This window comes from Oncorhynchus keta, chromosome 20, assembly GCF_023373465.1.
Source record: "Oncorhynchus keta strain PuntledgeMale-10-30-2019 chromosome 20, Oket_V2, whole genome shotgun sequence".
NCBI lineage: Eukaryota > Metazoa > Chordata > Actinopteri > Salmoniformes > Salmonidae > Oncorhynchus > Oncorhynchus keta.
Window position 1 is genome coordinate 10,200,307 of NC_068440.1, and position 24,902 is coordinate 10,225,208.

Consider the following 24,902-nt stretch of genomic DNA (forward strand, 5'->3'; position numbering starts at 1 on the left):
GGCAACACCGGGTCGTAATGAGGCTCATCCTCGTTAGGCCATGATTCATTGACTCCACTCCCTCACACATAATGAAAACCTCTGCTTCCTTCCTCCTTCCTCCTCCTCCTCTCTTTTCCTTTCCACTCAACTTCTCCCCTTTAAATGTCCATCCCTCTTTCTCAAACAGGCCCTCCTCGCCGGTCCTTCGGTTTGTATTAGGACTCCTGACTTTCTCCCCGTCTCAACCCGGTCTCACTTTCTCTCCGGCGTTCTATACCTTCACTCATTTATTCCCCTCTGTTCTGATTCGGTCTCGTCTTCTTTTTTCATCACTTCTCCTCCATGGCTGCCCAACAGCCTGACAGTTAGGTTGGAACCGTCACTTGTGATCAATAGGCGTGACCTCACTTCCTGTTCTGAAACGAGCACATCAATAAAATGACTCCCAACCAGGATTTCCAGTCTGTTCAGAGTCACAGAAGACATCAGTTCCAATGAACAGTGCTGAACATCGTTGTGGGATAACCGTAACGATTCCCGATTACTCACAAAACATGGCGAAGAGCGTTTCATCACAGGAGGAACGTTACTACTCCACACTACAGAGCACTAATGATACGATCCCCGCTGATATTTTGCGGATGGGACTCAGAGGGAAGAGAACGTCTATTGAAATTAGTTTGTGTGTCGCGTGTGTATGCACCTTCGTGCATGTGCGAACTTGTCCGACGGAGATTACGCATTTCAGCCCCTCTGGAATCCATTTGCTGGTTGCCCTTGGTAACATGTAGTGAGAGACCTCTGCTTTAACAGGGTTGAATAAGAATCAATGTCATCACTGCCCAACAGGCGAAACGCCCTCCCCACAGTCATACTTGAGGGAAAGGGAAACGGACACACACACACACACACACACACACACACACGCGCACGCGCACACGCGCACGCGCACGCACACACGCACACGCACACGCACACGCACACACACACACCAGAGCTTCACATGTTCCAGAAGCCCCTCTCCCCCACACACACTCTAGAGCCATCACAGCCACTCCCCTCAGAGCACTTCTACTACAACGACGTGGGGGGTCAGCTGAAGGGAAGGAGCTGATTGGCTGAATCACTGCTGGGATTACAACCGTAGTAAAGTGGAGTGCAGCAAGGTCAAGGATAACCCTACAGACCCTTAGGGGGTGGTTTTGACGTTTTTACAATGGTGGGTGGGTTATTCAAGGGGTTAATTTAGTAACAGAGTGCCATAGGGGTTAATCCCAGGACCCCTCTGTTTTCCACAGGTTCGTCTGTCTGTGTTAACTCTGGGATATGCCATTTGGGACAACGCAGGAGACTACACACGGTAGCAACGAGACAAAGACGTCATGCGCTTTCACTGCCCACTATCGTCAGCTGGGTAATCAGAATGACTTACTGCCTGATGACAAACAATTTCCGGGCAAACAGACACAATGGACATGGTCATAGACATACACAGGCAGGCAGGCAGGCAGGCAGGCAGACAGACAGACAGACACTCAGAGTTCATCCATATCTCCAAATGTATAAACATAACGTTTTTTCTTCCAATGGAACAAACTTAAGGGAGGATGCATTCCAACAGTAAGGGCTTGAACAAGATGCCAAATCGGTACTGAGCAATTAACCCCAATTATGGGGCAAACTGTGATAAGGGGATGAACAAAGCAAGGTCTCATAAGCTCTTTTGTTGCCACATCTCTCCATAACTCTTGTATACTGCAGTCCAAAAGAGGGATGGGGGGGGGGGACAGTATTTTTGATGCAGGGAAATTGTCAAAATTAAAGGAGAAGAGGGATGGAGGAGAGGAAGGCTGGAGAGCAAGAGGAGAGGGAGAGGCAGGAAAAGATGTGAAGAGGATAAACAAAGACGTCATAAGAAGGAAGAGGGGAGACGAGGAGAAGAGTGCGTGTAAGGAAAGGAGGAGAGAATAACGAGAGAGCGGTGGAAGAGTGCAGACAGAGATGAAGAAGCGTGGCAGAGAAGCAGAGATAGGGGAGAGAGAAAGAGGGAGAAAGAAGAGGGAGCGAGAGAGATAAAGAAACAGAGCAAGGGAGTAGCCAGGCAGAACTAATTGAAGACCCACTGGTGAGGTGGAGTGGGTGCCTCTGTGTTGCCTGGAGCGAAGGCTCCAGGCGGTTGTTGCCCAGGAACCCTCCCCCTCTCTCTCTATGGCTGTTGATGGAATTGGCTAATTGGATCAGACAGATTACAGATGTCTAAGGACGCAGGCTAACTGTTTGTGCGTAGGTGTGTGTGTGTGTGTCTTTATGAACGTGTCTCTATGGTTGCTTTTGTGACTTATGGAGAATTGTGTTTCTAATTCCCAGAGACCGGTTTCAGATGCAACAAGAAGGCCATTTTATGTGTATCGTGCAATATTTGTGCATATTTGTATGTGGGTAGACGTGCATAACTAGTATACCAAATATGCTTATGAGTATATAGCTCACACACATTCATGTGGGCTGGTCCACAACTTATATCCTATGAAAAACGTATTATGCCTAGAGTTTCACCTTACAGTTCATTGAACGCTCAAGTATAAACTCCATAGCGCATCACTTAAGGTCGGCGGTAAACTTGTGTGCTCAACGTGAAGTTTTTTTGTTTGTTTTTGCAACGGGAAGTAATAGCTTTACATTTCGATTGGGAAATGCCTAATGGTTGTGTTTTTGTAGTCTTATGATTATGATTGGGACCTACTGGCTTATTATGTCTGAGTGATGCTGTGTGTGGCTGCTGTCTTTCATTCGGCCCTATGCAGTGGTGTCGTGGAGTCTGGAGAAGTGAGTATATTAAAATTGCCAAAATGGCCTGCCCAGCGAAGGAAAGGCACCCTGTGTGAAGATTCCTGTGTTTTCCTATATATTTTAACATTTGTTTTCCTATATATTTTTCAGTTTTGCCCTCTCAAAATCACACTTTTTTTATTGTAGAAAAACAACAAAAAATGCGATGTTCTGTCCAGGGGGGGGGGTGCTGAGGAGTATTTTGGTAATAATGTATCATCTTTGTTCAATCTGATTGGGTGGGCCTGGGTCCCTGATGCAAACAGGGCATGACGACTGAATTGCGCATCACAAATAGCCTACTAACTAAGACCTTGGACTAAACTTTTTCAATGCCTTGTTTGCATACCCATTGTTGTCTTAGTTATAATATCTACCAGTAAATGCTAAGTTGAAATGTCTTTCCTACCTACCCTACCGATGTCATTCTTCTGTGAGCTGCTCCATGCCAAAACCAGTTGAGAGCTGTGCGCTCTTGCTGCCTGCAGATGATATTCCGCTGAAACTAGGCTGTGTGCGGCGCACATGTGAATATATTTCAGGTGCTTTGCGATTGTGTAGGGTACTTTCTGCATGATTTCTCTATTGTACTACATAATTCATAAGTTGTATTCCTCCACTACACTCATTTGATGTGTCCGTGGGAATTAAGAAGTGAGTAAAAGCAGGGGCGCAGCTTTGATTTTAGAAGTGGGGAGGACACATGCATGTGTGTATACACACACACACAGTTAAAAGTTGACACACCTACTCATTCCATGTTTTTTCTTTATTTTTACTATTTTCTACATTGTAGAATAATAGTAAAGACATCAAAACAATAAAATAACACAAATGGAATCACATAGTAACCAAAAAAAAGTAACCAAAAAAAAAAGTGTTAAACAAATCAACATATATTTGAGATTTGAGATTCTTCAAAGTAGCCACCCTTTGCCTTGATGACAACGTTGCACATTCTCTCAACCAGCTTCACCTGGAATGCTTTTCCAACAGTCTTGAAGGAGTTCCCACATATGCTGAGCACTTGTTGGCTGCTTTTCCTTCCTTCTCTGCAGTCCAACTCATCCCAAACCATCTTAATTGGGTTGAGGTCAGGTGATTGTGGAGGCCAGGTCATCTGACGCAGCACTCCATCATTCTTCTTCTTGGTCAAATAGCCCTTACACAGCCTGGAGGTGTGTTGAGTCATTGTCCTGTTGAAAAACAAATGATTGTCCCACTAAGCGCAAATCAGATGGGATGGTGTATTGCTGCAGAATGCTGTGGTCTCCATGCTGGTTAAGTGTGCCTTGAATTCTAAATAAATAACACAGTTCACATAGTGTCATTTTTTCAACTCAACCCACTAAGCCCTAACACTAACAAATGCAAAATTACATTGTTATCATCAGCTCTGGGTACAATAGGCACAGATCTAAGATCAGCTCAAATTGTTCACATCCAAATATGAACAAATAAGTAATCAAATGCAAAACTGACTTTAGATCAGTCTATGGATGACTAACTCCTACTCCCTATTGTTATTACGATGTTGTGAAAGATTTAGGTCTACTTACTGGTAAACGACTAAGCCTCTACAAGGCTTTAGTAAATCTCTCTATAAGACTATAGCAGAGATTATGGCCTCTAGTGAGTTAAAGGGGATGAGGGGAAACTATCACTGGGAGTTGAGTGCCTCAGAAAGCCTATATTTAATGTTGTTGTGATGTTTCTTAAAGGGATACAGAGATGTTTAGGCATGCAAATAGTCATGATGACTGACAATTAATCATGATACTTAATTTGTGAATGCGTTGTTACAAGGGACATTCATGTTCTGCATTAAAAGACATAGCGAACAAATGAACATTTACATGCAGAAATGCACCTGTCTACATTGTAAATATATAACCATAAAGACGACAACTGGTCTTGCACCTTTAAAGGAGCGCCACACTTGGGAGAGATTTCTTCTTTTTTTTGGCACAGACCATGACATATCTTCTACAGGTGATGTCAGAGAACCGTAAAGAAGTTAGCCTGAAGCTCTAAATCAGAATGTCCTCTCTTGACACACATGTGCAGGCTCGAACACACACACACACACACACACACACACACACACACACACACACACTTTGCCTCAATCCTCACTGCTTCCAAAACAATTGTCACCAACACCACACAACTCACCCTCCTTTAGTTGGCTCCTCAGGAGTTTGAGGCATGTTCTAATTGGCTCCTGTGGTGTTCCTGGGACCGCTCTAATTGTCTGAGAGAGTAGTAGGTCTCCTCCTAGCAACCCCATTATAGAGATGCTGCCGACTGACAAGGAAACTTGCCACTGCTGGTGACAAGGCTTGTTTGTCAGTGTCTGGAGGTTATAGGACGAAGAAAATAAAAAAACAATAACATCCGCTTTGCTTGACATCATGAGTAGTGTGTCTCAAAGACACTTTTCAGACCATGCCATGTTGACAGGGTCCACTTTATGGCTCGCTTTTTCAAGAGGGCTCTCTCTGCACTATGATAGATACGAGATTCAAACCAGAGCCCTCTGTGAGTTTGTGTGTCCGTTCACTGTAGGCCCACTGTGAATATTCACACCCACGCGTTGATATTTACCCAAACTCCTGCCGATGCATCCCATTACCCTTCTAAAATGCCCCTCGCCGCCACCCGGCTGTCACCTGTATAAACACACAGCGTCAACGCAAAACACACACACACTACAAACACACGCACAAAAAGTCACACACAACGGCAACAGAAACCCATCCACATTATCTGTACATAGAGCTCAGGGCTACATCGCAAAAACAGAGCTGAACTGAGATGAACTGAGTCGCATTGGAATACAATATCATATTACAATAGGTCATTTAAGACACTTTTATCCAAAAGTATCTGCTAAACGATGATAATATATATTTAGAACTATTCTTGTGACCCTTGCGGGAATCAAACTAAGCACCCTTGGCGCTAGCACCACACTCTAACCTACAGAGTCTTGTGATCCACAACAGTGCCACAAAAGATTCACAATAGATTTCCGTTACAATGATCTGAGGACAGCAGTTATATATTTTTTCCACAAACCCATCACTTAGGAGGTGTAGTGGATTCTGCAAAGACAAAATGTACCGTTGTGACCACCTGAAGTTCCCAATCAGTTTTAATTGAACATTTATCCGACCCTCCATCACCGTGTAGGATAGACCGTACAACTGCTTTCTCCTGGTTTGAACGGGACATTTTGCCTCGATGTTGATTCTGGGGCCAACTTGAGGAGAAAGTCTTACATGGAAGTAAAATACAAGTAAAAACTCCCCTAAAGTATAGGTTCCTGTTCAAAACATGTTACCCCATACCTCCCACCCGAAAATAACTCTGCAATCCCCGCTGTACTTCTCTCTGTCCAGACAAAGCAAAGATAGTGGTCGAAAACAATCTCAGGCAGTACATGTGTGTGTGTTGGCGGTGTGTGTAGAAACACAGATCGGTAGATATGTGGAAATAAACTCCTGCAGTCAACATTCCTCGGCTTGAGACAGTTAATCTCCCCGTGGCATGTCTTCCATCTCTACAAATGTCATAAACAAGCCACGCTCTCGCTCTTCCCCTTCTCCTACTGGCCTCGGCTTCTTTTCCTCCTCCTTCTTTTCCTCCTCCCCATCTGTCCGTCTTTGCCCTCCCACTCACCTTGATATCTCTATCCATTTCTCCGTTCCCTTCCTGCTGTTCCCTCCCTAGTCCACACCCACCTTTCCACGTAGACACACTCCATGCTCCCTGTAAAACATGGCTGAGCCAGAGACATAGACACCTAGAATCCTCTCCATCTACACTGGCTGTCCATCTACACTGGCTGCCTTGTGATAGATATGGTTTGTCTTGTTTAGGCATTTAAGATGGGAGACCCTCACTTTCGCAATCACTGATGGCTTACAGTACACGGGCTGAGGCCTAGTGTGTGCGTGTTTTTTTTACTATGTGTATCTGTGGCCAAAAAATGCCAACAGGCTTGGCAAGTCTCTACAAGGCCCAGAGGTTCAAAGGTTACAGGATGACCGAGGATACCCTGGAATGTGGACCTAATTGCTCCTCTGCTGCTCAGTGGAACTGACTAATTTATGGTTGAGGTTGGGCAACCATAACCCTCCCAGGACTGACACTGAGAACCTGTTTGTGTGTGTCGGTGTGTGTGACAGACCATGGACGTAAGTGTCTGTCTGTATACGAGTGTTTATGTGTGCACCTACCAATGCATCTGCCTATTTCTCGGTGTGACAGGCCGCATCTGTCTGTAGGCGTAAAGAGAAACACAAACAGAAGCCTTACAACACACACAGCGCACTCAGAAATGGAGGATGCAATGTTAAAAAGGCAGCCTTGGCATGTGTAGCATTTTTCCAGGTTCCAGGGGGAGCCAAAAGCATTGGGGCCCTCGTTCTACCCTAACACATGTCACATGGACACCGTGACGTTTCCTGTGTGGCAGAATTCTTCGCCTGCCTAAAAGACCATGCACCTCCACTAAATCCAATCCACAACAAGGAACTTAAGGTGGAACAAGGTTCATAAAACAATTGGAAATGTTATCTGCTGGTTGTCTTGGACCGACGACCCTGGCAATATTTTGACACGGATAAAATGCTCCGAGATGAGCAGAAACTTGCCGGTGGGGATCTTTTTTTACGCTGTCCACGAGGGGATGATTCAAAGTGAACGGTGCGTATACGATGACCGCACAACGTTCATGTGACAAGGATCACATCCTGCGTGTTCCAAACTCTGTGTCATCCATTGAGTAGTTCATCACAACTTAGGAATAAAACAGGTGCCAAATGCTCCAGTCATTTAACGACTAGTTGAGCGATCAAGTGTTGAGGACAGCCACCAGAACTCTTTAAACATTTCGTCATAGATATCTGGCTTTAACAGAGCTCCCAGTCATGTTTTACATTGAATAAGCCTCGAACAGCCGACCATCGAGCAGAGGCCACATTTGGTCTAAGCGCCATTACTTTGAGCTTTTTATAATGTCAGCTTTACTGCCTCTTATACACAATGCACACAGCTCAGCAGTGTTAAGTCCTACTAGCCCATATATAACCCTGTCTTAATACCACACAAATACTGTAATCATATGTTATAAATACTGTATATGCACGCAAGCATACACAGTAGACATACCCACACACATACGCACACAATCACAGATGCAACACACACACAATCACAGATGCAACACACACACAATCACAGATGCAACACACACACAATCACAGATGCAACACACACACAATCACAGATGCAACACACACACAATCACAGATGCAACACACACACACACACACACACACACACACACACACACACACACACACACACACACACACACACACACACACACACACACACACACACACACACACACACACACACACACACACACACAAATAATCCACTCTGCCCAGCTACAGTACAATCGGAAAGTACTCAGACCCCTTGACTTTATCCACATTTTGTTACGTTACAACCTTATTCTAAAAATGATTAAATTGTTTTTTCTCTCATCAATCTACACACAATACCCCATAATGACAAAGCAAAAACAGGTTTTTAGACATTTTTGAAAAATTATACAAATTTAAAAAACATTGAAATATCACATTTACTTGAGTTCAGACCCTTTACTCAGTACTTTGTTGGAGCCTCTTTGGCAGCGATTACAGCCTAAAATATTCTTGGGTATGACACTACAAGTTGGGCGCACCTGTATTTGGGGAGTTCTTCTCATTCTTCTCATTCTTCTCTGCAGATCCTCTCAAGTCATGTCAGGTTGGATGGGGAGTGTCACTGCACAGCTATTTTCAGGTCTCTCCGGTGATGTTCGATCGGGTACGGGCTTTGGCCGGGACACTCAAGGACATTCAGAGACTTGTCCCGAAGCCACTCCTGCATTGTCTTGGCTGTGTGCTTAGGGTCGTTGTCCTGTTAGGTGAACCTTTGACCCAGTCTGAGGTTCTGAGCGCTCTAGGGCAGGTTTTCATCAAGGATCTCTGTACTTTGCTCTGTTAATCTTTTCCTCGATCCTGACTAGTCTCCCAGTCCCTTCCACTGAAGAACATCCCCACAGCATGACGCTGCCAACACCATGCTTCACCATAGGGATGGTGCCAGGTTTCCTCTAGACGTGACACTTGGCATTCAGGCCAAAGAGTTCAATCTTGGTTTCATCAGACCAGAGAATCTTGATTCTTATGGTCTGAGAGTCCTTTAGGTGCCTTTTGGCAACCTCCAAGCAGGCTGTCGTGTGCATTTTACTGAGTGGCTTCCATCTGGCCACTCTACCATGAAGGCCTGATTGCTGCATAAATGAGAGAACCTTCTAGAAGAGCAACCATCTCCACAGGGGAACTCTGCATCATCGGATTCTTAGTCACCTCCCTGACCAAGGCCATTTCCCCTCAATTGCTCAGTTTGGCCGGGCGGCCATCTCCAGGAACAGTTTTGGTGGTTCCAAACTTCTTCCATTTAAGAATGATGTAGGCCACTGGCTTCTTGGGACCTTCAATGCTGCAGAAATGTCTTAGTACCCTTCCCTAGATCTGTGCTTTGACACAATCCTGTCTCTGAGCTCTACGGACAATTCCTTGGACCTCATGGCTTGGTTTTTGCTCTGACATGCACTGTCAACTATGGGACCTAACATAGACAGGTGTGTACCTTTCCAAATCATGTCCAATCAATTGAATTTACCACAGGTGGACTCCAATCAAGTTGTAGAAACATTTTAAGGATGACCAATGGAAACAGGATGCCCCTGATCTCAATTTCGAGTCTCATCCCAAAGGGTCTGAATACTTATGTAAATTGTGTATCTGTAAAAATATTTGTTTGACATTTTTCATATATTTCTTCAATTTTTTAAATATTTTTTTTTACGGTTTTCGCTTTGTCATTGTGGGGTATTGTGTGTAGATTGATGAGGGGGGGAAATGGTTTGTAACATAACATGTGGAAAAGGTCAAGGGGTCTGAATACATTCCGAATGCACTGTATTTGTCACACGAACAGCAGCATACACTACTAGTCTAAACCTTGTAAATGTAAAACACTAACACATTTCCACTATGTCTGTTATTGATATCTGAAAAGCAGGAATTCACACACTAACACCCGAAGCTATATCGTTCACGGAAGTAGTGCAATGTACGGTGTCAATCTTTCAGAACCTGGAATTCACAGTCGCACCATCAAAAGGACTTGTGCAAGCTCTGGTGTTAATCTGTGAAGATACTCACAAACACGCTCATGGACACACTTGCACATGCATGACCATGAGTGATCAGCGTGGGAGGGGTCACGGCCAAATATGGTAGTCTTACAAGAGTTTTCTAAAATTGCAAGTATATGCAATTGTTGTACATTCCTAAAAGAGGCTGTGGGATTCATACAGTGCAGTGATAAAGTTATGATTACCGTCTATGTTTTTACCGTTTTTGTATACAGAGAAAGTGCATTCTAACCCTGGCCCTCATCCATTAACCCACCCACTCACCTGGCACGGCTACCATCTGATCTGGGATCTGCACTTGTCGCACATTTAAAAAAAAGGGCCTGTCAGTAGTCTGTATGGTTGGCACATCTGTCCTAAAGATAAGGCTGAGCCCCGTAACGATGAATGGGGGTAAGACTGGCAACACGCCTCTATGGGATGGATCTGATAAGGGCTTCTCACTAAGGCCCTGATTTGGCTCCCTCTGGTCCAGGATTAGTCACAGGCGAGACAGCGTTAGTATAGTCTAGTGCTGAGCGATTCACCAACATTTTTTTTTTTGTTGTGGTTATTATACAACTAATTGACCGGCATCGGTTCAATTACTTGAAATACTTTGTTCTTTTTATTATTTTTTTTGAGCCCAACGCGCCGTTTATCTAGAGAGAAATCAAATCCTTCATGAGAGAAATCAAGTCGAGAACTATGTAGGACGCTGGGCGGAAGGGAGTTGCAGTTTTCACAAAGCAAATATTCAACTAATATAGTTCAGCTCAGAAATGTTGTAAACAACTGCAATTACCATAATCCATTGCACCGGTTCTTTCAGGCTCGGACAAAGACGGATCCACTGTTTCACCTGCTACATTAGGTTAGACACACACAGACTGCACAAAAGAGGGAGGGATAGAGACAGTTGATGAAAGTATGCCTTGTCTACTTTGAAGAACTAGTAAAATGATTTTGTCAGACAGCTCTACATTACACTTAGGGAGGCTAGCTAAATAAGATGGCTAAAGACAGTACAGTATGGGGAGTAGTGGCAGAGATAATGTCATGTTCTGACCTTTATTTCCTTTGTTTTTGTATTTATTTAGTATGGTCAGGGTGTGAGTTGGGGTGGGCAGTCTGTTTTTCTATGATTTGGGGATTTGTATGTTTCGGCCTAGTATGGCTCTCAATCAGAGGCAGGTGTCATTAGTTGTCTCTGATTGAGAATCATACTTAGGTAGCCTGGGTTTCACTGTTTGTTTGTGGGTGATTGTCTATGTTAGTTGCTTGTGTCAGCACAGTCCTTATGATAGCTTCACGGTCATGATTTGTTTATTGTTTTTGTTTAGTACTTTCTTCAATTAAATATTCATCATAAACACATTCCACACATTGGTCCTCCGATCCTTCGCCTCTCCTCTTCAGATGAAGAGGAGGAAGACCGTGACAGATAACGTCAGATGGTTGTCTGGATGCTACTGGCTGAGCAGAGAAGTTGACGAAGTAATGAAAAATGATAAAGTCAGCAAATAAAAACTAAGTAATATACAATTTTATAGTCATTTCCTATTTTTCTATTGATGTTTACCCAATGTGGAAATAACAGACAATGGAATATTTTCAATGTTATGGCAATTGAATGTACACTATTTTTGGCTTTGGAATTTGCATTTAAAAGCTCTAAACTCTAAATTTCATAATGCATTTCATGTTAACAAAAAATGATTGAAACCGAAAGTGATTAAAAACAATATATATATTATATATATATATACACACACACACATAACAGAAACCGAACAGACCTCAAAAAGCACTAATTGCTCAGCACTAGAATAGTCTGATCTGGACTGGAGTAAATCTCTTATTGAGATTAGACGGTTAGCTTGATTAGGTTTGGCGAGCGGCTCAAGATTAAATCAGATGGCGACTGTTTTTTTTTAGGAGCGAGGGATGAGGAGGATATGTAAGGGCATGTGCATTCTTGAACGCACACACACACACACACACACAACCTCCTTTGGTGGGGAAACCTCTAGCAGGGAAATATTTCCTCTCTCCCTATCCACTCGATAACCCAGCCTGGTGTTTAACGACGTTCTCATTGTGTTCCCGTCAGGGGATCAATGTCCTGTACCTTGGCTTGAGTACTGTAGAGCAGTGGAGGCTGCTGAGGGGAGGACGGCTCTTAATACTGGCTGGAACAGAGCAAATGGAATGGTATCAAACACACAGAAACCTTAGGTGTGTTCAAATACCCATACTAACATTCTGTATACTACATACTTAAATGAGTACATACTATTAGTTCCTTTTAGAACACTGTAACCGAGCGGGTGAGCATACTCTGTCTACCGGAAGTTGATGCGGTTGCTATGCAACCTCCTGCTAGCATAACAAATTTCTATCTAGACTTCGGGTGTGTTCTTAAATTTCATCTGGAGTGCCAGAGTGTGCTCTGGAGGTTCATAAATTCAAGGGCATTGTCAGATTGTCCGTTCATAAATTCAGAGCGTTTCCCTAGTCTCGGCGCACACACTGGACGCTGTGGCCGAGGAGTAGGGTTGAGCTGAGCGTTCTGACCGTCACAACGGCAGTAAAGCACCCAAGCTAACTGGCTAGCTACTTCCAGACACAAATGAGAGAACACCTCACTCTGACCATTTTACTCGCCCTAGCAGAGCTGGTTAGGCAGTTGTCATGTTATCCAGAGCGTTGGTAAATGTGCTGCTGGCAACAATTGAATTACGCTTTTTGCCAATGTTTACTGAGACTGGCCACATTCAACGTGTGTTGGGCGTTTGTAAATTCATTAGTTATTCTGTGCTCTGGCAGTCAGACGAGTGCTCTGAAATCAGTAGATAATTTACGAACACACCCGAACCACTATTCCATTTAGCTAAGCAATGAATAACCTGAATAATCAAGTCAATAAACGTTGGGTAATTAGATAGCATGAAGTAAGGATACTGGCAAGTTTGATGTATTAGTAGCCAACTATCGTTACAGTAGGTAGCTAACATACCGGAACATACTGCTTTAATGATATGCTATGCGGTTCGTAAGGATAGTGTAGCTAACAAATTGTCAGCCAACATAACGTGTAACCTAACTTATTTGAGAAGTCATAACATTGGTCAACATTTTCTTAACATTTGTCATAATTAGTTAACGCAACGATTTTGTATCTCCTCTCGCCGGACTGCATATTTTCTGCCATTTTCTTAAAATCTGAAACCGTGAAGCCACGCCCATTTTCTGAAGAATTGCATTATGGGGACTATAAGCACGGAAATAGTCCATTGCTTGTATACTTTGTATTTTGTCGCAAGTAGTACGACATCCGGAAACTTTTGGCATACTAACTAACTATATCCATACTATGACCAATAAACATAGTACAAACTCAATTTACATCACAAATAGTCCAGTTACTATGAGTATTCGAACACAGCTCTTGTGTTTGACACCATTCCACTGATTCCGCTCCAGGCATTACCACGCGTCCATCCTCCCCAAATAAGTTGCCACCAACCTCCTGTGCTGTAGACAAGCCCTCGGGCACTACACACAGCCACCTTATTTACCATATGTTTATTTTATTTAACTAGGCAAGTCAGTTAATAAGAAATTCTTATATACAGTGACGGCCTACACCGGCCAAACCCGGATGACGCTGGGCCAATTGTGCGCCGACCTATGGGACTCTCAATCACGGCCGGATGTGATGCAGCCTGGATTCGAACCAGGGTGTCTGCAGTGACGCCTAAAGCACTGATATGCAGTGTCTCAGATCGCTGCACCACTCGGGAGCCTCAAAGACTGATGCTTCAAATGATTCCTACAGACACCACTCTCTGTGCAACAACGTTCATTTGGAACTGTCATTTTGTGTAGTTGGATAAGCCCAACTAAGTACAGTTTGCACATACAAAGTAGTTCATAGGTTCATTGATAACCAAATTTGAAATATCTGAATCTACTAATGAAGCTTGGAATCACATGGCCTCAACACAATTCACGTGTGCGTGCATGGGCAAGTAAGTGGGCAAATGTGTGTGTGTGCATGCAAGGGAGTATGTGTGTGCCTTCGTGTGGAGCATCCCTCCCGTCGCTCCCTGAAGAAGAACGAGCCAAGAGGGTGGAAATGAGGTTGAAGACACCGTCCAAATCCCCGGAAATCTGATTGCGAGGGCTCGGAAAAGCAGCGGGAATAGGCCTTTTGGAAGGATATTTCCCGTCGCTTAATCTGCTCTCCATCTCCCCAATGTGGGATTAGGCAGGAATTCTGAGATCCGGGAGGAATAAGTAGCCAGACTCTCAGGGCTCACACGGCTGCCGTTTACCCAACCTGTCGCCAGGTTTCTGTTTCAAATTGACCACACACACACACACACACACACACACACACACACACACACACACACACACACACACACACACACACACACAGAGAGAGGGGTGCAAAGACAATTCCAAGCAATGAGCTTTGTTGTAGAATAGTTCTGTTAGTCCCTTGTATTATTAATTGCTTTATTTCATTTTCTAATTGCCTTAGACCAGGGCTGTCAAACTCATTCCATGGTGGGCCTAGTGTCTGCTGGTTTTTAGGTTTTCCTTTCAATTAAGAAAACCAGGTCAGGGGAGTTCCTTACTAATCAGCGACATTAATTAATCACTCAAGTACAAGGGAAGAGCAAAAACCTGCAGACACTCGGCCCTCTGTGGAATGAGTTTGACACAGGTGCCTTAGAAAAAAAACAATCAGGGGTCTAGATACACAGACAGCATATTTGACAACCACAAACAGTTTAGAACACTTCTTGAACTTGAACTACAGTCAGCGAACTTGGACTGAACTGAGACTTTATCCAGAGAGAAGGGAACTAGTATGCCAATTAGCATTAGCGCCGGGGGTTTCGCAATACTGTACTTCAGGTAACAGACCTATTACGTGTTCTCTGGGCCTCGGTCAGTAGGGCAAAACGTTACAGAACATTCACATATTGTTGACCCTGCAGCTTTCCAAGTCTCTCCATCTGACAGATTAGCCTTAGCTAGCAGGTTTGCGGGCAGCCACCAAATAAATAGGCCCCTTTTCCCCCCCTATAAACACAGCCATTTAATATTTGAGTTAGCCGGCCCTCGACAGCCATCAAAAAGTGCCCTCTAAATTACAACCAAGTAAAAACCTTTCACATTTTCTCAGACGCCCTTGATAGACGGTGAATTAGCATTTGTTCTTCCTGAAATGGCTTAAAGGGTTTGTGGGTAGATGCAACCGCAAAAGCTGCTGAGCCACACCCCCTCCATTGAGAACCTGCTCCTTCTCCGCAAGACTTCCCTCGTGGGGACTATGTGAGTGCAGCCCCCTGGCAAGTGTGCCTGGAGAACATGCAAATGCCACCCTGACACACCATGCCAGACCCACAGGATGCTAAAAGAAACTGATAGAATGTGAAGTAGAGAGGATTTTTAACATACCTGCGAACCGAGAGACCAGGGCCAGAGGAGAGTCCAGTCCAAGATTCATGGGGGGAAAAAAGAAGAAAAAAAAGAATATTCCAAATTAGTCAAGAGAAAGAATTCCCTGATACTTGTATAGACATTTACATGACAACAAAGATTTAATTGGCAGAACTTTGTACTGTTTACTCTTGTGCATTCACATGTCCATCCATTGGTCACGTCGCTGGTTCAAAAACACACCGACACTGATCAGGGGGTAAACCACAACTGGCTAGGCTGCTCTTCAGAGACCGCGTTTAGTGGAAATACTTGGGGCACAACAGATGCAGTGTAATGCATGGCATCTCCTGTGCACACTGAACTGACACTTATTACAGATACACAAAGCAACATCCCGGAGTTTGATCAGCAAAGTGTTAGCATCCTGTGGGTCTGGCATGGTATGTCTGCTGTTCCCACATGCTTCAAGAGGGCCACCATTGTTCCTGTTCCCAAGAAAGCTAAGGTAACTGAGCTAAACGACTACCGCCCCGTAGCACTCACTTCCGTCATCATGAAGTGCTTTGAGAGACTAGTCAAGGACCATATCACCTCCACCCTACCTGACACCCTAGACCCACTCCAATTTACTTACCGCCCAAATAGGTCCACAGACAATGCAATCTCAACCACACTGCACACTGCCCTAACCCACCTGGACAAGAGGAATACCTATGTGAGAATGCTGTTCATCGACTACAGCTCGGCATTCAACACCACCCTCCACCATCAGTACCGTGGGTCTCGACCCCGCCCTGTGCAACTGGGTACTGGACTTCCTGACGGGCCGCCCCCAGGTGGTGAGGGTAGGCAACAAAATCTCCTCCCCGCTGATCCTCAACACGGGGGCCCCACAAGGTGCGTTCTGAGCCCTCTCCTGTACTCCCTGTTCACCCACGACTGCGTGGCCACGCTCGCCTCCAACTCAATCATCAAGTTTGCGGACGACACAACAGTGGTAGGCTTGATTACCAACAACGACGAGACGGCCTACAGGGAGGAGGTGAGGGCCCTCGGAGTGTGGTGTCAGGAAAATAACCTCACACTCAACGTCAACAAAACTAAGGAGATGATTGTGGACTTCAGGAAACAGCAGAGGGAACACCCCCTATCCACATCGATGGAACAGTAGTGGAGAGGGTAGCAAGTTTTAAGTTCCTCGGCATACACATCACAGACCAACTGAATTGGTCCACTCACACTGACAGCGTCGTGAAGAAGGCGCAGCAGCGCCTCTTCAACCTCAGGAGGCTGAAGAAATTTGGCTTGTCACCAAAAGCACTCACAAACTTCTACAGATGCACAATCGAGAGCATCCTGGCGGGCTGTATCACCGCCTGGTACGGCAACTGCTCCGCCCTCAACCGTAAGGCTCTCCAGAGGGTAGTGAGGTCTGCACAACGCATCACCGGGAGCAAACTACCTGCCCTCCAGGACACCTACACCACCCGATGTTACAGGAAGGCCATAAAGATCATCAAGGACATCAACCACCCGAACCACTGCCTGTTCACCCCGCTATCATCCAGAAGGCGAGGTCAGTACAGGTGCATCAAAGCTGGGACCGAGAGACTGAAAAACAGCTTCTATTTCAAGGCTATCAGACTGTCAAACAGCCTCCACTAACATTGAGTGGCTGCTGCCAACACACTGTCATTGACACTGACCCAACTCCAGCCACTTTAATAATGGGAATTGATGGGAAATGATGTAAATATATCACTAGCCACTTTAAACAATGCTACCTTATATAATGTTACTTACCCTACATTATTCATCTCATATGCATACGTATATACTGTACTCTACATCATCGACTGCATCCTTATGTAATACATGTATCACTAGCCAATTTAACTATGCCACTTTGTTTACTTTGTCTACATACTCATCTCATATGTATATACTGTACTCGATACCATCTACTGTATGCTGCTCTGTACCATCACTCATTCATATATCCTTATGTACATATTCCTTATCCCCTTACACTGTGTATAAGACAGTAGTTTTGGAATTGTTAGTTAGATTACTTGTTGGTTATCACTGCATTGTCGGAACTAGAAGCACAAGCATTTCGCTACACTCGCATTAACATCTGCTAACCATGTGTATGTGACAAATAAAATTGATTTGATTTGATTTGATAGGACAGCCTTCCTATTTCTAAACATGTAAAATACATTGGAAAAAGTTACCCCTAATTACTGATACAGGGTCAGATACGTTTTCGTGTCCTAATAGTTTAGGTTAAGATTGGGGGTAGGATTATCTGATCCTAGATCAGTGGTTATGGCAACATCTACAAAGTCAACCCATTCCTGACCCGGTCTCTTTAAATAACCCCCAATTAATGAAAAGGCTACTCAAATGGCTCCCATTACAGAGTACCACTGATCAATGTCCGCTATAATGACCCTCCAACAGAAAAGGCATTATGCTAATGAGACATGTCCAACCCTAATTGCGGCCCCAGCCCCAACGCTTGAAGTGTCAGAAGAGTGACAAAAGAGACGCGCACACACACGGACACACTCGTGCCTATAGGGAATGAGAACAGCCCCTGGACAAGCATGGCAGTTCCCACAAAGGAGGGACCTAGCCACGCGAGCCAGAGTCAAACGAGAGAAGGAAAGACGAGCTGCAGGGAGAAAAGGGAGGTCTTGCCAGTTGTAGGTTTAACAGGATGTCTGTAGAGCTTTTGTGAAACATTCAGCGTGGGGTCACTTTGTCTGAGACCTAAAGACATATCTTTACCTCTAGGTAGGGTGACCACATCCCGGATTGTGCGGGACAGTCCAGAATTTTGGCCCTTTGTCCCGCAACCAAACAATCATGTACCGCATTTTATCAACCAATTCAAACACCACAAACTTAAAAAATAAAATAAAAACATATTTCAGTCATACATTCCAACCTTGCAGTCACGGATGTGGTACTGGTGATGTGGAACACTTCTCCAATCGTTGTTGAGATCTGATATTCTGCGCGTACAGTAGGCCAATGACATAGGCCGATCGTCAACCAATCACATTTCTCATATCCTTTCGTGCTAAATTCCAGCTAAACTTGGAGGATAGTTACCTATAACTACTTACAAAAACTGTGCTTCTGATGAATAGATACAAAAGTAAGTAAATAACACTATTAGACTGAAAGAGAAGGTCATTTCATCAAACTTGTGAGGCTCTCCATGCTTATTAGTTGCAAATTCAATATACACGTCATTACCAAAAGTATGTGGACTGCTCATCAAATATCTCATTCCAAAATCATGGGAATTAATATGGAGTTGGTCCCCCTTTTGCTACAACAGCCTCCAGTCTTCTGTGGAAGCTTTCCACTAGATGTTGGAACATTGCAGCGGGAACTTGCTTCCATTCAGCCACAAGAGCATTAGTGAGGTCGGGCACTGATGTTGGGCGATTAGTCCCAGCTCCCAGTCGGAGTACCAATTCATCCCCAAAACTGTTGCCACAAAGTTGGAAGCGCAGAATCGTCTAGAATGTCATTGTATGCTGTAGCGTTCGGATTTTCCCTTCACTGGAACTAAGGGGCCTAGCGCCGAACAATGAAAAATAGTCCCAGACCATTATTCCTCCTCCACCAAACTTTACAGTTGGCACAATGCACAAGTAGTTATAGGTAACTGTCCTCCAAGTTTTGCTGGAATTGTCATCCTGTTGTCCTGTATTTGGGTATTTTAAATGTAGTCACCCTACCTCTAGGTCCCCAACTAACCATTTAGCTAAGCTAACTGGGTAAAACAATTTCTATGGGTAAAACAACCATTTTCATAATTGGCTCACCTGCAGTCTTTAAACTTTCATACTTGTTTAATTTCATTTCCTTCTCTGTGTGTGCATGTGAGAGAGAGAGCGAGAAAGTGGGGCATCCCCAGAATAAAATATATTATATCTCTATGGGGGCTTCCTAAATTACCCTTATTCACCTTACATAAACTTAGCCCTCACCCCTATTCCCTGATCTAAGCCCAAGGGCAGTGCCACACAGAACTCTATCGACTCCAGGGTTGCTCGTGGCAACTGGGTAACATCCCTCCCATTCCGCCTAGTGACATGCCACACCCAACAAAGCCAAGGGATAAGAAAAAAACCTAACACTTCAGAAGCTAGAAGTTAAAGGGAGATAAAAACTTTCTATAAGAGATCTCTCGCCTCCCTCCAGCCAGTCTCGCATCCCTCCCTCCAGCCACAGTCTAGCATCCCTCCCTCCAGCCACAGTCTAGCATCCCTCCCTCCAGCCACAGTCTAGCATCCCTCCCTCCAGCCACAGTCTAGCATCCCTCCCTCCAGCCACAGTCTAGCATCCCTCCCTCCAGCCACAGTCTAGCATCCTCCCTCCAGCCACAGTCTAGCTTCCCTCCCTCCAGCCAGTCTAGCTTCCCTCCCTCCAGCCAGTCTAGCTTCCCTCCCTCCAGCCAGTCTAGCTTCCCTCCCTCCAGCCAGTCTACCATCCCTCCCTCCAGCCAGTCTACCATCCCTCCCTCCAGCCAGTCTACCATCCCTCCCTCCAGCCAGTCTACCTTCCCTCCCTCCAGCCAGTCTAGCTTCCCTCCCTCCAGCCAGTCTAGCTTCCCTCCCTCCAGCCAGTCTCGCATCCCTCCCTCCAGCCAGTCTCGCATCCCTCCCTCCAGCCAGTCTAGCATCCCTCCCTCCAGCTACAGTCTAGAATCCCTCCCTCCAGCTACAGTCTAGAATCCCTCCCTCCAGCTACAGTCTAGCATCCCTCCCTCCAGCTACAGTCTAGCATCCCTCCCTCCAGCTACAGTCTAGCATCCCTCCCTCCAGCTACAGTCTAGCATCCCTCCCTCCAGCTACAGTCTAGCATCCCTCCCTCCAGCTACAGTCTAGCATCCCTCCCTCCAGCCACAGGCTCGCATCCCCTCCCTCCAGCCACAGGCTCGCATCCCCTCCCTCCAGCCACAGGCTCGCATCCCCTCCCTCCAGCCACAGGCTCGCATCCCCTCCCTCCAGCCACAGGCTCGCATCCCCTCCCTCCAGCCACAGTCTCGCATCCCCTCCCTCCAGCCACAGGCTCGCATCCCCTCCCTCCAGCCACAGGCTCGCATCCCTCCCTCCAGCCACAGGCTCGCATCCCCTCCCAGCCACAGCCAGCAGGCTCGCATCCCCTCCCTCCAGCCACAGGCTCGCATCCCCTCCCTCCAGCCAGTCTCGCATCCCCTCCCTCCAGCCACAGTCTCGCATCCCCTCCCTCCAGCCACAGTCTCGCATCCCCTCCCTCCAGCCACAGTCTCGCATCCCCTCCCTCCAGCCACAGTCTCGCATCCCCTCCCTCCAGCCAGTCTCGCATCCCTCCCTCCAGCCAGTCTACCATCCCTCCCTCCAGCCACAGTCTACCATCCCTCCCTCTAGCCAGTCTACCATCCCTCCCTCCAGCCACAGTCTAGCATCCCTCCCTCCAGCCACAGTCTAGCATCCCTCCCTCCAGCCAGTCTAGCAATCCTCCCTCCAGCCAGTCTAGCATCCCTCCCTCCAGCCACAGTCTAGCATCCCTCCCTCCAGCCACAGTCTAGCATCCCTTCCTCCAGCCACAGTCTAGCATCCCTCCCTCCAGCCACAGTCTAGCATCCCTCCCTCCAGCCACAGTCTAGCATCTCTCCCTCCAGCCACAGTCTAGCATCCCTCGCTACCACTGGCCTCCCTAAACAACCTCCCACCCAGATCTCCTCCGATCCAGAAACTTCTGAATTATAAATCATGCACTATATTCCCTCCCTCAAGTTTCTTTCAACCATCTTCTTTTGCTCTCCCCCTTCCTTCGTCTTTTCTTTGGTCTCTTTCAATGACTGAGCCTCCCTCCCACGCTGTAGCCAGCCACAACAAGCTCCAACTGTACCCCCTGGTCATTCCAAACTACTGCAGTGTTTCTCTCAGACCACTCTCTCCATGCAGCTTCTTTCAACCATCAAACACGACAAAAAAAAAGTCTCGCCCACAGCTTTTTTTCTTCTTCTCAAGTCACTTTCAAATGGTCGAAATGAGTCTCCCTCTGGATATACACTGAGTGCACAAAACATTAGGAACGCCTGCTCATTCCATGACAGACTGACCAGGGGAATCCAAGTAAAAGATATGATCCGTATTGATTTTGCTTGTTAAACCCACTTCAAATCAGTGTAGACGAAGGGGAGGAGACAGGTTAAAGAAGGATTTTTAAGCCTTGAGACGTGGATCGTGTGTGAGCCATTCAGTGTGTGAATGGACAAGACAAAATATTGTAGGTGTTCCTAATGTTTTGTACAGTCAGTTGCCTAAACTGCAATATAATATAATAACATGTTATGCCAAGTCAACTAGCAATGTTAACTAACAAATACGGTGGCGGCGTCTCTAGTCAGGCCATCAAAGAGCTGAAATTACGTAGAATGTATGCACACATGACTGTAAGTCGCTTTGGATAAAAGCGTCTGCTAAATGGCATATATTATTATTATATTAAATTCTCCTCTCAGCGAGACTCGTCTTTCAGTCACACCCAGACTCCAATGAGTCACGAGAGAAGTCTTGATAATGGGAGATCAGCTGAGTGGCGAGCATGTTTAAACCAGCACGCCTACTTAAACCAGCACGCCTACTTAAACCAGCACGCCTACTTAAACCAGCACGCTTACTTAAACCAGCACGCTTACTTAAACCAGCACGCTTACTTAAACCAGCACGCTTACTTAAACCAGCACGCTTACTTAAACCAGCACGCTTACTTATACCAGCACGCTTACTTATACCAGCACGCCTACTTAAACCAGTATGCTAGCAGTGGTCTAATAATACATCCGTTAACCAACTAACATTTAGTGTTGAAACAAGCATTTGCTGTCTTATTGTGTATCATGGGCTATACTGTATTTCGATATACTGTTTTCTCAACCAAAACCCCAACTTGTCATAAATACTTACACTTAACATGCATTTTCTCTATCTGGTTTCTGATCTGACAAAAGTTTGACAGCAAAAGTTAGTTTGAAATGCAGGCAGTTCGCTAATTCAGGAGATTTTCGCTTTGAACTCGAGTTGCCGCTTGCCGTTGCTCTCCCACGAGGCCGTTAAGACCAAAATATTAAAACCATCGACTTGCTTGCATGTGCGTGCCTGTTTCAACGAGGCTGTTTCTGCACTCCTGCCTCTCTGAAGATAAACACATTAAACACGCAATTAATAGTGAGGTGCTCATGTAACAACCCCTGTTTAAAAAAAAAAAAAAGGAGAGAGGGAGAGAAGAGGGTTGGAATAAAAGACCTGCGCTCTACCCCAGCTGACACGGCTAATTTGAATATCAAAACATGATGTAAAACGGTCATTAAAAGTCAATTAGGGAGGGGGGCGGGGTGGGGGGGCAGAGAAATGAGTATGGAGGGCAGAGTGGGAGGCAGAGAGACAAAGAAAGATCATATGACGACAAAAGAGAGGAACGGACTAAGAAAGAGCGAGAGAAGGGAGAGAGCGTGTGGGAAGAACAGTGAGGAAGAGAAAGGGAGCGATCGATGGACAGGGTGGCGACTGCAATCAACAGTGAGACTCATTACACAGGCCAGGGACTCAAATCAATACAATCACAAGTTCAAATGACAAAAACCTTTATCATCAAATCAACCCTAACCGACACACAGCCATGGGGCATTCTTCAGAACCTCAGTTCAGACTGTCACAGGATGGCGTGTGGGTCCACAGGGTGTCCTCTAAGTGGTCTCAACGCCACATTCAAATGGTCCCATTATGTAGTTGGCCCCCTGTGATCCAAAGCCAGTCGTCCCACGGTCACTGATCCAGTTTTACTTATTCATGCAGGCATAAAGAGGGCTGAATCTGAATTCTTACACTGTGCGCGTGCGTGTTGATGTGTTGGTCTGTGTGAGAGAGAGAGGGAGGGAGAATGAGTGAGTGAGTGTGTGTGTGTGTGAGACAGTGACAGAGAGAGAGAGAATGCAGGGGTGTGTGTGTGTGTGTGACAGGGAGAGAGAGAATGCAGGTGTGTGTGTGCGCGCGTCTACACAAGCATCCTGTATCTGTATTTATGAATGTTGGTCTGAATACAGAAGCTTCATTATAGAGGGGAGAATGGATCAGAAACACACATCACTACAGCGCCGGACACCAGAGAGAAGCTTTTCCTGACAGGCAGGCAAGCAGGCAGGTGGCAATCACCCAAACATACACAGGCTCACTAGCATGCCTATGTGTACACACACATTCCCACACACGTTTCCTAAGCTGCCCGCTTGGTGGTACATGCCAACAACAACAAAAATTATGTTAACCCCCAGCATTAATAATTGACAGACAGCTTGAGGGGACGTATATGAATACTACACAACAACAACAAACGTCACAGTGCCTGGCAGTACCCGGGCCACATGAAAGGAATGCGCACGGCGCTTAACTAGCATTTAAGCGATGTAGTTTTGTGTTTGAAGTCACTGTCCCACAAGAGAGTGGCTCCACTTAAAACTCGGAAACACAGGGGATGCAGGCTTGGCCTTGACTCGAGTCCAGTCCGTTGACAACAGGCGAGGGTGTTGTCAGTTTGTGCCCCACCCCACCATTTATTGGCCTTGAACATTTTTTAAATGTCAAAGGCAAAATGGGTAAATACATCCAGAAATACCCAACAGACAAGAGGCAGGACTATAACCGATCCAGAAATAGTGTCCCTTTTACTGAGGAATGTGCAGCTAACACCCACTGTGAAAGCTGATAAAGGGCTGGTCGACGAAACAGGAGAAAAACACTACAAACAAACGAGCAGCCGAGCAGTATGTTTGATGTTGACTATCTGTGTTTTGTTTGTTCTTTAGCCTGGTCCTCAGGAACACTAGAGAGGGTGTTGCTGGGTATCTGGATGGCCATTATCTCGTCTAGCGGCTGGACGGCAGATTAATTGGGGGTGTTTCCCACTCCCTATCCCCCTCACCGGTTTACAAGGCTGTCCCTGGGAGCCTGCCCCCCCCCCCCCAAAAATGATCGACACTTCACAATGATCCCCTATAAAGAAGAAAGGGTACTAATTCTGCTGAAGGATACGTTTAGGGTGCTTGGTAGGGAGCCTCAGCAGAAAGCTTTTGATGGCTCTCTCTCGTGCTCAAAGCACAGCCATTTCTGCCAGCATAGCACTCAGAGTTTTTATTTTTGAAGCTTTGTTTCTTAAGTGCTTTTTAAAAGTTTATGAAACAGCCCCTGTGAGGAAGGCTAAATGCGCCTCTGCGTCGTCGCATCGTAGCGGGAGACTTTGGATTTATTTAGTTTTTGTCACAGCTGCAGAGACCAGACTGGGATGGACAGCCATA

At 45.7% G+C, this 24,902-nt stretch overlaps 1 protein-coding gene across 5 annotated transcripts in view; it reads right to left on the minus strand.

Annotated features, from left to right (window-relative positions):
- LOC118399358 (semaphorin-6D-like) overlaps positions 1-24,902 on the minus strand; it is a 186,714-nt gene that overhangs the window by 49,502 nt on the left and 112,310 nt on the right. Inside the window, exon 1 of one of the 5 annotated variants that reach the window (XM_035795381.2) lies at positions 10,881-11,822. The exons of the other annotated variants lie outside the window; for them this stretch is intronic. The gene's annotated coding sequence lies outside the window, so the exon portion shown is untranslated. Of the gene's footprint in view, positions 1-10,880; positions 11,823-24,902 lie in introns of those variants that run through there. 5 annotated transcript variants of the gene reach the window in all.